The sequence below is a fragment of the Mauremys reevesii genome, linkage group 1 (assembly GCF_016161935.1).
Source record: "Mauremys reevesii isolate NIE-2019 linkage group 1, ASM1616193v1, whole genome shotgun sequence".
NCBI classification, from domain to species: Eukaryota; Metazoa; Chordata; order Testudines; family Geoemydidae; genus Mauremys; species Mauremys reevesii.
Window position 1 is genome coordinate 51,546,020 of NC_052623.1, and position 15,385 is coordinate 51,561,404.

General features: G+C 48.1%; 1 long non-coding RNA gene across 1 annotated transcript; it reads right to left on the minus strand.

The window, feature by feature from the left end:
• Positions 1 to 11,109: 11,109 nt before the first annotated feature.
• LOC120395528 lies at positions 11,110 to 14,702 on the minus strand. Its single transcript, XR_005592678.1, has 3 exons — positions 14,630 to 14,702; positions 11,381 to 11,495; positions 11,110 to 11,242 (listed from the first exon to the last, which is right to left on the minus strand). It is a non-coding gene; the product is annotated as an uncharacterized LOC120395528 (long non-coding RNA).
• Positions 14,703 to 15,385: the final 683 nt, after the last annotated feature.

The following is a 15,385-nucleotide window of genomic DNA, read 5'->3' on the forward strand; positions in this document are numbered from 1 at the left end:
TAGCAATTATACTTGCTCTGGGCTTTATCTACAGTATCTTGACTATATTTAGGCCCCTGTTGTGCAACCCATTCTCGTGATGCTGAGCACATACTCACACTTCGAGGCTGACGTGGGTATTCACAAGAGTAAGTACTCACCAGAGTGGGCGGGGGTTGCATTTCCTTTTGATATGTCAGTTCATTGAGACAAAGACGATCTGGAGAAGGTGGAAAGGTTCCCACTTTGGACATATATATTGATTCTTAATTATGTTGTATTGCAGGGGTAGCCAGAGATCAGCCAGAGAAGGCCCCGTTGTGCTGGGATTACCAGAAGAGTAGGTTCCTTTTTCTGGTCTACTGAACTACTATTTCCAGCTCATTTTATTCATGCCCTGATCACTGTGAAGGAGTAAGGAATGGGCATGTTATAAACACCATTACTTGCACTGTTATAATCTATTCATCAATAGCAGCAGACCAGAACAGGGTTGTGATCACTTCACTCCCACCTGCCCTTAGCATGCTGAAGCCTTGTCTGTGCCTGCCAGGGTCAGCTCCCCGACACTCCCCACCCCAGTCAGCACAAACACTCCCCTCCCAGCCCAGTGAGCTCTGCTGTCCCTGGTGTAGGCTAGCGGTAGGCACACTGCAGCCCCTGAGTTTGGTAGACCACAGCTTACTGGTTACATCTTAGAGGATGTCTACACAGCAAAGAAAAACCTGTGGCTGGCCATGCCAGCTGACTTGGGCTTGCAGGGCTCAGGCTGAGGGACTGTTTCATTGCTGTGCAGACTTCCGGGCTTGAGCTGGAGCTGGGCTCCAGGACCCTGCAAGGTGGGAGGATCCCAGAACAGCTCCACAGCCTGAGCCCCACGAGCCCGACTTGGCTGGGCCTGGGCCAGCTGCAGGTGTCTAGTTGCTGTGTAGACATACCCTTGGACCCCAGCTTTGCTTGACACACAGCACTTAATGTGACGCTGGCAGACCAGTTGCCAACTCAAGCCAAGATCCCCTTGTCTCCAATAAACACTGACAGATACGTAGCTGGAACCAGTCTGGGTCATGTGTGTGTCAGCATTGTTAAAATAGGTATTAGAGATATAAAATGTGCTTAGCTTTTAGACTTTATGAAATACTTGTGAGGTGCTGCGTGAGTTAAACTCACTCATAACATCTGTATCCCACATCCTAAGGTAATATTTGTAAATTTGCATTGTAAGCCTCTGTGACTGTGTAAATCACACAGTATGTAACTCCTGTGAAATGCTCCCACAGAAGGTGTTATGTCTAACAAGGAAGGCCTATCAAGGACTGATGGACTAGAGTGGAACATTAAAAGGGACCAAAGACTTCGGTGTTTACTCTTCCACCCAGGAAGATGAGACTTGCAAGTGAAGACTTTGTTGTTTACTAGAGTGAAACATTAAAAGGGACAAAAGACTTTGTTGTTTACTCTCCTGAATTCATCCTATCAGCTGAGTTTGCAACTCCAAGCAGAAGGGAGGAAGCAAATAAAAACCTCTACCAAGGAGGAATTGGATCTTTATGCTGCTTGGATTCTGCAGAGCAAGGATTACTAGGCATAAGTAAAAGATCCCCAGTGCTTAGTCTGGGTAAGCCCTAAATGCCAATATAGAGTTTGCTTATTATTGACACATTTACTGTTTTTTGAAACTTAAGATTGGAATTCATTTGTGCATATATGTATATGTTTTCCTGCTTTAACCTTGTAAACAACTCTCATTTCCTTTTCTTATATAATAAATCTTTAGATAGTTTACTATAGGATTGGCTAGAAGCGTTGTCTTTGGTGTGAGATCTAAAGTGAAATTGACCTGTGGTAATTGACTGGACCTTCAGGACTGGGAGCAACTGGAATAGTGCTGTGATCTTTGGTGTAAGGGACCATCTATCACAAAGAGAGGCTTACTTGGGTCACAAGACAGATCAGAGCAGTGGTGAGCTCCAGCTGGTTCGCAAGAACCGGTTGTTAAATTTAGAAGCCTTTTTAGAACCAGTTGTTCCAGGACAACCGGTTCTAAAGAAGCTTTTAAATTTAACAAAGGCTCAGGCAGCTGTCCACCCGGCCCCCGGCCCCAGCTCACCTCCCCCTCTCCCCTGAACGCTCCGCCCTCCTTCTCCTCCCCCTCCCCTGCTTCCCGCGAATCAAATGTTCGCGGGAAGCCTGAAACAAGCAGCAGGCAGGCAGGTAAGCCGGGCAGGGGGCTCCAGGGAGGTATGGCGCACGCGGCCCAGTCTGGCTCCCCCGGCCCCGGCCGAGCGCCCCTGGCTTGGGCTGGTCCCAGCCGAGCGGCACCGGCCCGGCCCGGCTTGGAAAGTCGGGCCCCGCAGCACCGGTTGCCGCGGCACTGGCCGAGCGGCTCCGGCCCGGCTCAGCTCGGGGAGTCGGCACCGCCCGCCCGGCCCGCCCGGGAGTCAGGCCCTGTGGCACTGGTCCTGGTGCCGGCCGAGTGGCTCCGGCCCGGCCCGGCTCGGGGAGTCGGGCCCTGGGGCGCCGGTCGCGGTCCCGGCCGAGTGGACCGGTCCAGCCCCAGGCAGTGTGGTAAGGGGGCAAGGAGCAGGGAGGGAGTGTTTGGTGGGTTGTCGGGGGGTGGATAGGGGTCGGGGCGGTCAGAGGGCAGGGAACAGGGGGATTGAATGGGGGCAAGGGTCCCGGGGGCAGTCAGGAAGGAGCAGGGGTTGGATGAGGTGGTGGTGGACAGTCAGGGACAGAGAGAAGGGGTGGTTGGATGGGGCAGGGTTCCTGGGGGGCCATCAAGAATGAGAGGAGGAGTTGGATGGGGCAGCAGGGGGCAGTCAGGGGACAGGGAAGGGGAGGGGATGGGTCAGGGGTCCTCGGGCGGGGTGTCAAGGAACATGAGGGGTTGGATGGAGCACGACCCCCGGGGGGGGCACGACCCCGTGAGGTGAGGAGGAGGAAACCTGTTGTTAATATTTTGGCAGCTCATCACTGGATCAGAGTAGCCAAGGGGACTGCCTGTGACTCCATGTTAAGGCTGTTACAGTGCCTGAGGAGTTCACACATGATGCTGCTGGTGAAATCTAAGTATAGAACTGACAACCAGTTTGGGGTTTGGGCCCTGCTTCTTCACAGTCTGCCCTGAGGTTGATACTCACACTCTCGAGTCACTAAAAAGCAGCTTGACACTTAGATTTGTTTCCAGAGAAAGCAAATAGAAGTGTGTCTAATAAAGAACAGAGAGTTAAATAACAGCAAGCAGCAGCATTGGAAACAAAGGCTTCCATAGAAAATAAAACACTAATGCACATTCTAGGGCGGGGGTCTCAAACACGCGGCCCACAGGCCACGAGGTTATTTTCTGCGGCCCGCGAGCTCCTCGCGGCCCCCCCGCCTTCCTCCAGCATTTACCTAGAGCGGCTCTGGCCCAATGCACACCGGGGGCAGGGTAGGCTCCCTGCCTGCATGGAAGAGGTGGGGCGGGGCGGGGCTTCATGGAAGGGGTGGAGTGGGGGCGGGGCCGAGGGCGGCGGGGGCGGAGGTGTCAGTAATGCGGCCCTCGGGCCAATGTACTAGTCCTCATATGGCCCACGTGGTCATTTGAGTTTGAGACTCCTGTTCTAGGGCCTAACAAGATGTTCTCTTATCTAATAAGAGATTCCTTACTCCTTACCCCAAAGTCCTGCTCACGGTGTTTTTCAACCAGGATGGCTGAAACTCTCTTTCATGAGACCAAACCCACTGGCAACTTCTCTCCTGAGATGGAGGATGCCCAGGCATCTTTCTGCACGCCCAGATATATCAGACCAGTCCTTTGGTCTTCACCTGTAAAACAAGGTTCGTTTTCTTCTCCCCTTCGCATCCCCCCACCCTCTGTTTATCTCTTGTTAATTTTTCCTTCTGAAGTCCCTGCAATTGCTTCACTAGCATTTTACTCAGCATGCTAATAGACTTCTGTTGTAAGACACACAATACACAATGGTCAGCTAGGCAGATAAGCGGCTGGTGGAGGCATGCTCAAGGCATGCTACCTCTGGGGGACCTGCCTTTAACTACAAGGCCTTAAGAACATAATTTCCAACACATATACCAATCTCCTTATGTATTATCCACAGATACATTTCACAATGGCTATGCTGACCTGTATGGCTCAGGCTTTCAACAGAAACCTTACATGATATTCTTTGGTGAACTAGTATATAAATACCAGACCCAGGGGATCCCTGTGCCCTCTGCCAGCCGCTATCCAATGGTCCTTGGGTCACAATCTTGTCAGCCAAGCTGTTCTAATTGGCAAAGGCAGGCAGTGACTAAGGCCATATGTTCTGTTGGGTCGGAAACTGGAGGATGGACAAAGTTTATGTTCTTTGGGATGAAATCAGAGTCACCTATAGCACATGAGCAGCATTACTTAATGCTTGCCTTTTGGGGGCAGACATATTAGAATGCTCTCGGGATGTAGAAAACTGATCGGTGATCAGAGACGTCTTGCATTACAAGATCATATATTTTAAAACAGGAAGGATGGTGTCTAGTTCCTGACTAACTAAGGATATGTTTCTACTGCAATCACAGGGTGTGATGTCTGCAACTCATGTATAAACAACCGAGCTTTGCTCAGGTTCCAGAGCAGTGAAGCTGCAGCAGTGCACAGTTCAGCATGGGGTGTACAAGATAATTATTCATGGGGCTAGCCTGCGCTGAAGCCCATGCTCCCACAGCTCCTCTGTGCCGGGACCCAAGTAGCTAGATGAAAGTTAGCTCAGGTGTGTCAACTCAAGCTGTAATCACACCTAGTGACTGCAGTGTAGACATATTTGAAGATCTAATCCTGCTCCCATTGAACTCAGTAGAGGCCAGATCAGGCCTCATTGGGCAAAACCCTCATACAGACCTGATTTTCTGCCACTCTTACTCTCTTTGAGTAGTACCTTATTCCGTGAGTAATCCCAATGAAATCAGCGTGTCTAGTTGTGGTGTAAGGCACTAATGGATATATCAGAATCAGGCCCTCTGAGGGCCAAGGATTTTAGTGCAGAATCAACAAAACTAGCTTGAACCCAGCAATCTGCCTTGCTTGATGGAAAAGATGACTGACAGTTACCAAAGTCGGATTTATGTATCACAGATTTCCATGGCAACTTGACACAGTAAAATAAGGACTTTTGTAAATATGCATCCCACAAGCCCTCATATCAGCTCTGAGTTCAAACTAACAACCTACAAGAAGGGTTCCCATTGCAAGCATTGCTCTGCAGCTAACAGATATTCAGACATACAGAGAACAAGGAGCCTGAATTTACCTTTCTTCCTTTTGTTGCAGGCTCATTAGGAGGCCACGGCACAAAATGCGCATGTTATGTTATTTTACTCCAGGCCAATCAGGCGTGAGTCATAGTATGGATTGCACACCGCCCTGCAGTAAGATAGTCATATCCACCAATTAAATAAATTAGCATACGTTGTCAAAAGGCTTTAAAGGTGATTAGCAAATAGCGCTGAGAAATCTGCACCAGCTTCAGAATTCTGTGCTGAATCCCCTGAGCAGCCAGGATGAGAAGTGGATTGCAAGAGTCTGCAAAGTCTGAAATAATAATGTTTTCAAAGTAACTTTGCAAAACCAAACAGTCGCTAAAACATGACATTTACCTAACCTTCCCTGCTCCCTTGTCAACCTGCTTTCCTGCCTTTTGACAACGTATGCTAATTTTGTGCTCCTGGATAACCACCAGCGGCTTGTCCTCTGGACTGTCATATGGAGTGGGCCTATATCATCTGCAACTTCAGAGAATCCGAGAGACAAAAGAAGCATGTTCGCTAACTCTGAAATGTCTAGTTACCTTTTTAGCCATAGTATTTGGCACATCCACCAAATAAGTCTAAAGACCAGGGGCCTGATTGCCTCTTGTTTATGCAAGCATAAATCTGGCACAATTCCAAGCACACTCAGTGGATTTACATCAGTAATGCACTGATGTAAATTAGAGGAGAATCAGGCCTTTTTCTGAGCTGATCACAGGACCACCTTGAACTCTACAGGTAGTGTTGCCAGGCGTCCCATTTTCGATTGGGCAAAGGGACCCTGGTGGGTCTGGTCAGCATTGCTGACCAGGCTGTTAAAAGTCCGGTTGGTGGTGCATCGGGGCTAAGGCAGGCTCCCCGCCTGCCCTGGCTCCACACTGCTCCTGGAAGTGGCCAGCACATCTGGCCCCTAGGTGCAGGGGTGATCAGGGAAGATCCACATGCTGCACCCAGCCCCAGCGCTGGCTCTGCAGCTCCCATTGGCCAGGAACTGGGACCAATGGAAGCTATGGGGGCTGCCCCTGCGCCTATCGGCTGGACATGCCATCTGCTTCCGGGAGCAGCATGGAGCCAGGGCGGGCAGGGAGCCTGCCTTAGCCCTACACCACCGACCAGGAGCTGCCTCAGGTAAGTGCCACCCAGCCAGAGCCCACACCCTAAATCCCCTGCCCCAGGTCAGAACCCCCTCCCACATCATAACCCCTCCCAGAGCCTGCACCGTGCACCCCCTCCTGCACCCCCACCCCCTACCCCAGCCCTGAGCCCCCTTTCAGAACCTGCACCCCACACCCCCTCCCACACCCAAACTCCCTTCTGGAGCACATACCCCCTCCCACACGCCAACCCCCTACCCCAGCCCTAAGCCCCCTCCTGCACCACAAACCTCTCATCCTGGCCCCATCCCAGAGCCCAACCCCCCAGCTAGAGCCTGCACCCCCTCCTGCACCCCAACCCCCGGCCCCAGCCCAGTGAAAGTGAGTGGGGATGGGAGAGAGCGAGCAACCGAGGGGGGAGGCTGGAGTGAGTGGGGGGCAGGGTCTCAGAGAGGGGGCAGGGCAGAGCAGGGGATGTTCTGTTTTGTGCAATTAGAAAGTTGGCCACCCTACTTACAGGCTGTACATAGAACTGAAGCATATTTTGTAAGCCAGGTTTAATTTTCTTGCTGAGAGTGAATAAATAAAAAGCAAAATGAAAATGCAACAGAGAGCAATTTCCTTCAGGGTATTAACTCAGGAAGCCTGATTCTGGCCAAGACGTTCTAACACAGATCTGTCTGTCCTATGCAAGCACTAACTGGAACTAAAGGCAAGTGCGGCTAGTGAAGCTGGAGATTTCATGAACATCTTGCATTATTTTTGTGGGTTTGAAGTGCTGCAAAAATAGGAGCTGCTCCTGCCTCCTATGGGTACCGCTGTGCCTCAAATGGGAAAGGCACTACGTGCATTCAAATTGTAGTCTAGAAATAAGGGTATGTTTTGCAAAATGTATATTCCAGACTCCTGGCGTTCTCTAGTATTTGAGGGCCAATTATCATAAGAATCCTAAGAGAGTTCAAGACAACATTTCAGTGGCAATAACCAAACAACCCTGTCTCTGAAAACAGCACAGAAGCCTGGATAAAGCAATGCACTTCAGCCAATGTCTTCAACGAGCATATTCATATGCTTAAAGTTAAGCATGTGCTTAAGTGCAATCCTGAGTCCCTCTCCCCACTGCAGAGAACACTGGCTGTTCATTTGTTGGCCAGGAATCACTTGCTGAAAGAGTTCCGTTAGGGCCCAAGCTTAGGAGGGACTGCTGGAGACCTTCCACTGCCGGCTGAATTCCCTGGGAACAGAGGGCACTCCTGGCTCGCCATCTCATCGATGGAGCCATTAGCTCTGCTGGAGGTATAGCATACTGGAAGTGTGGGCAAAATTATATGCAACAAAGACTACCCGAGGTAGAAAAAAGTAAGGGTCTGAGCACTTGATGTTGGGTGTGTGCTTTTCCCCACTTCAGTACTCAGGGCCTTTGACTTCAGTGGGAGTTAAGGATGCTCAACGCTTTACAAGACATGCTCAGCCACTCATAGCATTGGGTCTGTAAGGATGTAGATAATTATGGAGGTACTGGTCATAGCTCCATGGTTAAGGTATGGACAGTATTTGCTCATATTTTGCAAAACATGCTTTGTCCAATGAGTTTCACTCATGGTATTTTCCACTGCTTATTGACTTCTTGATTAATCCTTTTAGATTTCTACCTTGCAACTCCACCATTTTAGGGCATCCCAGGTTTGCTCAGGAGAAGTGTCAAATATTTCAAGCAGTCAGGATATTATTTTCCCCCTCAGATGGTTGCTTAGAACCTCTGTTATTCGTCACACAACAGTGTTTTAAAAGAAAAGTCAAATAAAGAGTAAGCATGTTGGTTCTGAAATAATTCTGATGGCAGTTTTAAAAAGAGAGTAGCAGTTCTGAGAGCACTGCTGAAATGAGTCACAGCTGGCCAAATGCTGTAGTCCACTGGGAGTTTTGCTTGGGAATGATACAAAGAAGAGCTGCAAAAATTTATCTGAATACTGTCTATCGTACACACAACCCTTGTTTTTCCCTTCATGAATTTTTGAGCTTCACTCCCTACAACTGAAATTGATGTTTCTAGTTTAATTCTTGTCCTACATGACATCTCCAATTTTAGTGTACAAGAGATGAAAGGCATGTTTAATTGATTTAGGATGATAATTCCTGTTTCATTATGTCAGGAAGGCCATTTTATTTGTTATTGCCATAGGATTTGAAATAACTGCTTTGGCTTTACTTTCAAGCTCTAACTTTTGACATCCCCCTGCCACCCACCCACCCACCCACATGATTTTTTCCCCATGCTACTTTTGCAATCCAGGCCAAGGCACTTTCACAAAAAACTGTTTTTTTCTTAATGCCTATTTTGAAATCTTACCCATTGCCAGTAGTCACATACAGTCGCACACTTGTTTCCATGCCAGTGAAACATATTAAAGAATGGGTTCCATCTTGCAAAGCAATGGGGAATAGTGAGTGTGATAAAACAATACACAACCAACATGATATAACAACTAGGGTGATTCACGCTCAAATACATCCCTTTCTCTGTTTTCAGAGCTTTTTTAAAGGTAAGACTCTCTGGCTCTGTTAATACCTATCTTGATCATTCTCCCTTTAGGAATCAATCTGCACTACAGGCTCAATAATTCTCACCAAAAAGAGGCGGGTCTCTGACAGGAAATACATCACAACACAGTGGTATGCTATAGTGAGGTCTCATGTTAGTAAGACTGCTTGACTCTCGCAATGTATAATACTATACATTGCCAACTGCAATGGAGTAACCTTATTCTGCAAATAGTCCCAATGAAGGCAACTCATGATTTAAAGTAGTGCTCTGTGTGAGGAAAGGGGAGTGGGTGTAGACTCTGGCCCTAAATGAATGAAATCCTTGTTGTGTGAAAGCATTTCTAATTTTTGTGCTTGTTCACTTATTCTAACTCAAGTTTCTAACTGTTTTACCTGAACTGAGGATTTTTATTTGTATTCACTATAACAATTATCGTCACATATTCTGCTGATTCTTGAACCACTGATCTCACTTATGCGGGTTACCTTAAACCAAAGACCTTGTTACACTTGACATAATAGGCTTCCTGAATCTTGAGCAATAACAAAGTCAACAGGAAGACTGGAAGTCTATTAAGAATAATGACACCTGAGAGTCCACAGGATGTGAAACAGCTGGTCCAAAGACAAGGGTGTTAACTTGGTCAGGAAGTTGACTACCTTGTTGTTGAACAAACCAATACACTAGCTCAGGATGTAGAAGGTGGATAACCTGGAATTGTAACAATGAATCTTCCATGGATATTTTGAAACTAATCTTCTAGGAATTGAATATCTGCAATATAGGAGAGGGTTCATTCTCTAGGGAGTGATCTTCAAGGGGGATAAGTGGTTGAAAACAAAGGAAGAGAACCACCATTTTGACAAGACAGAGACTAGCTGTGTTTATGATGCCTAACTATCCAGTCCTGATGGTGGCTACAGCCTCTCAGTGCTACTGTAATTCAAATAAAACATGAACAACAAGAAGCTTGTTTGGACTGGTCAGACTCTGATTTTGAATTCTAAGGGGTAATTTCTAGATATAGGCTAACATTTTCAAAAGAGCCTAAGTCCCACTGACATTCCCAGATACATACACATGACTCCCTACTCTAGTACTCTCAGGGGCTGGCCATAAAAATGCCCCCTCCCACTCCTGCTCACAAAGTAGTCAGATAATAGGCGATGATAGACTTTAAGAAAGGGAACCTACAGAACACTGCAATTGCCAAGAGAAAGACCTCCGCTGTGTCACCCATGGACACTTGTGAGCTCCTTAAAAAGAATACCCCCAAAATGGAGGAAAGGAAACCACAGATACGGCTGGTTGCCAGAAAAACACATGCCTGGAAAAACAAGTAAGACAACTTAGATTGCTGAAATATTTGTAACAGGAAGGTGCTGCTCAGAGGCTTTCTATGCTTAGGTAGGGCTGTGCCATTCAACAGCATGAGAGCACAGAATGAATCACAGCATAACCTGGCAGGCTTTAAAATAAAATGCCCAATTCCCATTTACACCACAATCCAATTGTCACTGCTCGGTCAGTGGATGTAAGTTGTATTAGAAGTAGAGCTGGTCAACATTTCTTAGACAAAAAACTCATTAAAAGAAGGCTTTTTTCAAAAATGAAAAATGTTGCGAAAAGCTGTTGCCGTTTAAAAATTGTGTGACATCTTTCACATTTCTCCGTAAAAATGTGATCAAAACTTGACTCAAATTGGGGGCAAAAGAAACAAGGTGTGTTCTCGCTGCCTGGGTTAAACACAGCAGTTCCCTTGGTACAGCTGAATTGACGCTGATTGTAAATGCCAGAGGGCATTTAGAATCCTGTCTTTTATACTTCCCAGCCTTTCTAAACCCAAGGAAACGATGGTGAATTATTTCCCCCATCACCACCACCTCAAAAAAATCTTCTTCTCTTACATTGAAAGGACGGCTCTCTCTCCACAGACTGTCTCTCCTAGTGAAGATGAACCAGAGCAGGTGAATAAAACAGCTGCAGTGCTATCGTAAAAAGTGTCATGGGCCGCATTCTCAGCTGGGGTAAACTGATATCACTACATTGACTTCCCACTCAGCTCAGAAAAATAGCCTCTCAGATACCGATGTCAATGAAGCTGCATAATTTGCACCAGCTGAGGAATTTGGCCCATTATCTTTAAAAATGTTGTTCTCCAAGAGGTTTATTTTCTTCTGAATTGAGCAGGAAGTTAAGGATCTTCCCAGGAATATGGGGAGAAATGAAGTTTTGGGGGAAACTGCTGGTGGAGTTTTAAGGAGGCTCTTCTCCAGCCTTTGGTGTTCTTCATCATTGCTCAGGGATACCCGGGCCCTTTCCAGCACTTCAAAATTTGCTAGAAGCAATAAGAGGAAAAGCATCTCTGTGTAAGTCCCAGCTGCATCTCATTACAAGGTTCAATATTTAATGCATGTAGGCCATGTGCCGCCATCCCACAAAAACCTGTTGTGATCTCACTGTTTAATTTCCATACCTTAATGTGAAATCATGAGATAATTGAAAACTTCCTGGGTTGGATCCTCAGCTGGTCCACATCAGCATAGCTCCGCAATGGCACTGTCCCAGTGAACACTGGCTAAGGATCTGACCTATGTATTGTAAAGAAAAAACCCATGTCATGGAAGCCTTCGTGGGCTGATTCTGCTCCTGTGGTGGTTTCTGGGAGCGAGATTAGGCCCACAATAGTTTTATTGTGCATGGATCTAATTCTTTATCATTGGTTAAAAAGCTGGGGCTGCAACACAGTTTTGTGGGGTTGACAGTTCTGCCTGTTCATGCCTGGGGCCCACTCTGCTCCCTTTCAGTCACGAGCACAGTGTCAGGGGAGCAAAAACTCCTGTAACTCTCCAACGGAGGACACCCCAGCACTGGGAAGTCCCAAGCAGGTGGAGAGCTGGCAGAGCTCTCTCCCAGTGCAGGGGATGTGACAGGGCAGAGGAGGAACAGGCAGGAGGAGCAGTTGCAGGGTGAAGCCGGAAATCCCCAGATTGCCTGTGGTCACGGCAGGCCAGAAGTCAATAAACAGTGCAGGACTGCAGCAGAGAATCAGGAAACAAGAACTTACAGCCCTGCTTTCTGATGTGCCCAGCCTAAGTCAGACTGAGCAAAGAGCCTGGAACACTTTCTTTAATAATCTCTCCACAGAGGGAGGGAGGGGTAGAGGTTTTCTTAATCTTTAAAATGAGGCAGAGGGGAGCCCATATCTGTTTCACTTTTAGTAGGGAACAGCTGCCAGAGCCACAGGGAGCTGCATCAGAGGAGCCATGTGTACAAGAGTGAATTGTGATCACAGGAAAATTCTCCACGTTTCAAAAGAAAAAGAAAAACCAAGCCCAGTACCCTTTGTACTTAGGGGAAGATGTGTTTAAAAAAAAAAAAAAGACAGTCCCACTCACACTCTTTTTACTATTTTTATCTCTGTCAAATTAAGAAAAAAAAAACCCCGAACAAAAGGAACACAACCCACAGCCATCTGAAGTGATCTGCCAGGGAAAAAGAGGTGTACGGGTCTATAGACAATACACAGTATATATATATAACCCAGGGGATTTGCAATATCGAAACTGCCTCAACAAACCGCAAGAACATTCCAGAAGCACCGGGGCATAGGGCTGCAGAGCTGTCACTTAAGGGCAAAGGGACGGCCGTGGGGAGTTGTGCTCCACAAGGGGAATGATGCTAAGATGCCAGAACCCATGTAAGGGATAAGCAGCTCTTGGGCTGAACATCTCAGCTCCATGAGGATCCTCCCACGCTAATGGGAGAATGCGCAGACACAGCGTTTCTCCCACTAAGCTGTCCTGTCGGAGTTTTCTCTTGTGGATGGCTGTTGCAACACTGAAAGCAGAGGAATGGTTATATAGCTGCTTTGCTGCTGCTCTCCAGTCTGGAGGAATGTTCTTTCCCTTCAACTTCCGTGGAGTTGTCCCTGCCACACCCCTATACCTGGGTTTGGCACAGGGGACAGGATTTGCCCTTTAGAGCAGAATTTGGTTCCTAGTAGTTGGGTCCCAGTATCAACAGCCTGGGGTTTGTTCCATGATTAAATCTGGCTCTGTAAGGGCCTGATCCAAAGCCTATTGAAGTCAGTGGAAAGACCTCAGTGGGCTTGGATCAGGCTGCAAGTGCACAGGAGATGACCAAGGTCACCATGGAAGGGGCAGTTTTCCTTCCTTCCACGGAGTAGGTGTTGACAGTCAAGTACTGGAGGTGTGGCCTTTCAGATCCTTATCTTCTCCTGGCAGTTTTTTGGAGAGAGTGATAGGCTCCTGGCAAGACACCTGCACACCTGGTCGTATGGCAAAGGATACTAAATTACAGAGCAGAGCTGGAATGCTATCGCCGCATGTGCTGGCATTTGTCCTGGGCCAGCTTGCAGCATGGTCACAGCATGAAATCTTCTCAGTCATGCTCCAAGAGTGGCTTGGGAACAGAGAGAGCACAAAGAAGTGGATGATGGAAAGAAAGTGTCTGCAATGAGGTCTAAGATTGTGCAGTCCAATTGTGCAGGTGTGCGGCTCCCCGGAAACTGAGCCCTGGCAGAGTAGAGTACAGAAACCTGCCTAGAGAGGCTACCTAACAAATGACCCTTGTACTCTGGGATGATGATGGGAGACTAATTTCCTCATTGCAACTGCGACATCAGGCACTGCCCAGTGGAGACTGGCACAGTGGGTTATCCTTGTGCAGAGCAGGTACAATCCATACAGTGGGGTGAATGTCTACACACTGTTGGTACCAATTTAGTAGAAACCAAGGGTGAGATTCTGGGCTGGGCCTCAATGTCTATATGTGCACTGGAGCTGGAGGGGTGATTTTGAGCTGAAGGAGACACACCTGTGCTAGCTCTGATTGAGCCAGCCCGCTAAAGATAAAAGTGTAGCCACCGCAGTGCAAGCGGCAGGACAGGCTCGCCACCCTGTCCAATGCCCTAGCTCTGTTCTTGGGCAGCTAGCCCCTCCCTCTGCTTGCACAGCCACAGCTACACTTCTATTTTCCCCATGCTGACTCAATCAGAGCTAGCACAGGGAGGTCTCCTCAAGCTGGAAATTACAGCTCCAGTGCAGACATACTGTAAGAGTGCAGCACACAACTCACAGCCCAGAGGCAGAGATGAGTCACGGAGGCTGCAAGTCACCTTTGCACCCTCCTGAATGTGGGCTGCTCCAGGGACCGGTGAGGTTCCCAGTGTAACTTACAGAGCTCTGGGAGCCTAACTTACAACAGCCTCATCTGACTGCCCTATGGGCAGAAGGGCTGCCTGGAGTCCCCCCAGTGCTGTGTGCTGTGGTTCTGCCCCCAACATGACTCTCCTACCTCCATGCTCATCCTGGGCATGGCCCCTCTGCCAGGGCTGGCAAGGGGTCCTTGGATGTCAGCCTTATGATTGTCTTAGTAGTAAGCTAGTAATTGGAGATATACCAATCTCCTAGAACTGGAAGGGACCTTGAAGGTCATTGAGTCCAGCCCCCTGCCTTCACTAGCTGGACCAATTTTTGCCCCAGATCCCTAAGTGGCCTCCTCAAGGATTGAACTCTCAACCCTGGGTTTAGCAGGCCAATGCTCAAACCACTGAGCTATCCCTCCCCCCCCAGTCTTCCTTGCTGCTCTGCCAGGGAAACCTTGCCTTCAGAAAGAGTAGAGACCCTTTGCCAGTGTGAACAGGCCAGCACATTGGGGATATCAAAGGAGCACTAGAGAGTCCACAAAGTGACTAGCTTACCAACATTCTCTGGTGTAGAAAAGTCCCTTGAATCATCTGTTTGGTAAATACATTTTAACATTTCCTAGGCATAGTTGGTCATTAGGCAGTTTAATGAAGAGCGAAACCAGGGGTGAAAATAACTTAAAGGACTTGCTGGTACTCCAGAGTCCTGCAGAGGGGGAGGGGCCTCAACCAGAAGAGGTGTGGCCTCTATCGGAAGAGGTGGGGCCTTTAAATCCCAGGGCTTTTAAATCAGGATTTAAAGGGCTCAGGGATTCAGCTGAAGCTAGGGGCTGGGCCCTTTAAATCACCCCCAGAGCTACCAGCTGCAGAGGCGGCTGGGAGCCATGGGGTTTGGGCAGGGGTGAAAGTAATTTACATTTCTTACCCAGATGGTCCAATCACAAGCAACCCACCTCTCCTACGTACTTCATGGATCCCTCCCATTGCATGACATAGATAGAGAAAATAAAGCTACTATTACTACTACCAGTACTGTCTGTAATAAAACTTTACTATTGGAATAAGCCTGAAAAAGTGAAAACTCACTGCCACATTTTTCTCCGTGTCTTCCCTCCTCCTCCAGCCAGGCTGCGGACGCTAGGCTCCGTGCTTTCTCCTTGCCTGGCACTCAGCAGCAGCTGCAGGGGCTTCCCTCTAGCTTGCAGCAGGGAGCAGGGAGACTGGCTGAGGGAGGGAGAAGCCTGCTTCCTGCATAAGAACAGTTTAAACTCAGCTGTTCCCTACGCGGTTCAGTAACATTTCAAAGAGGAT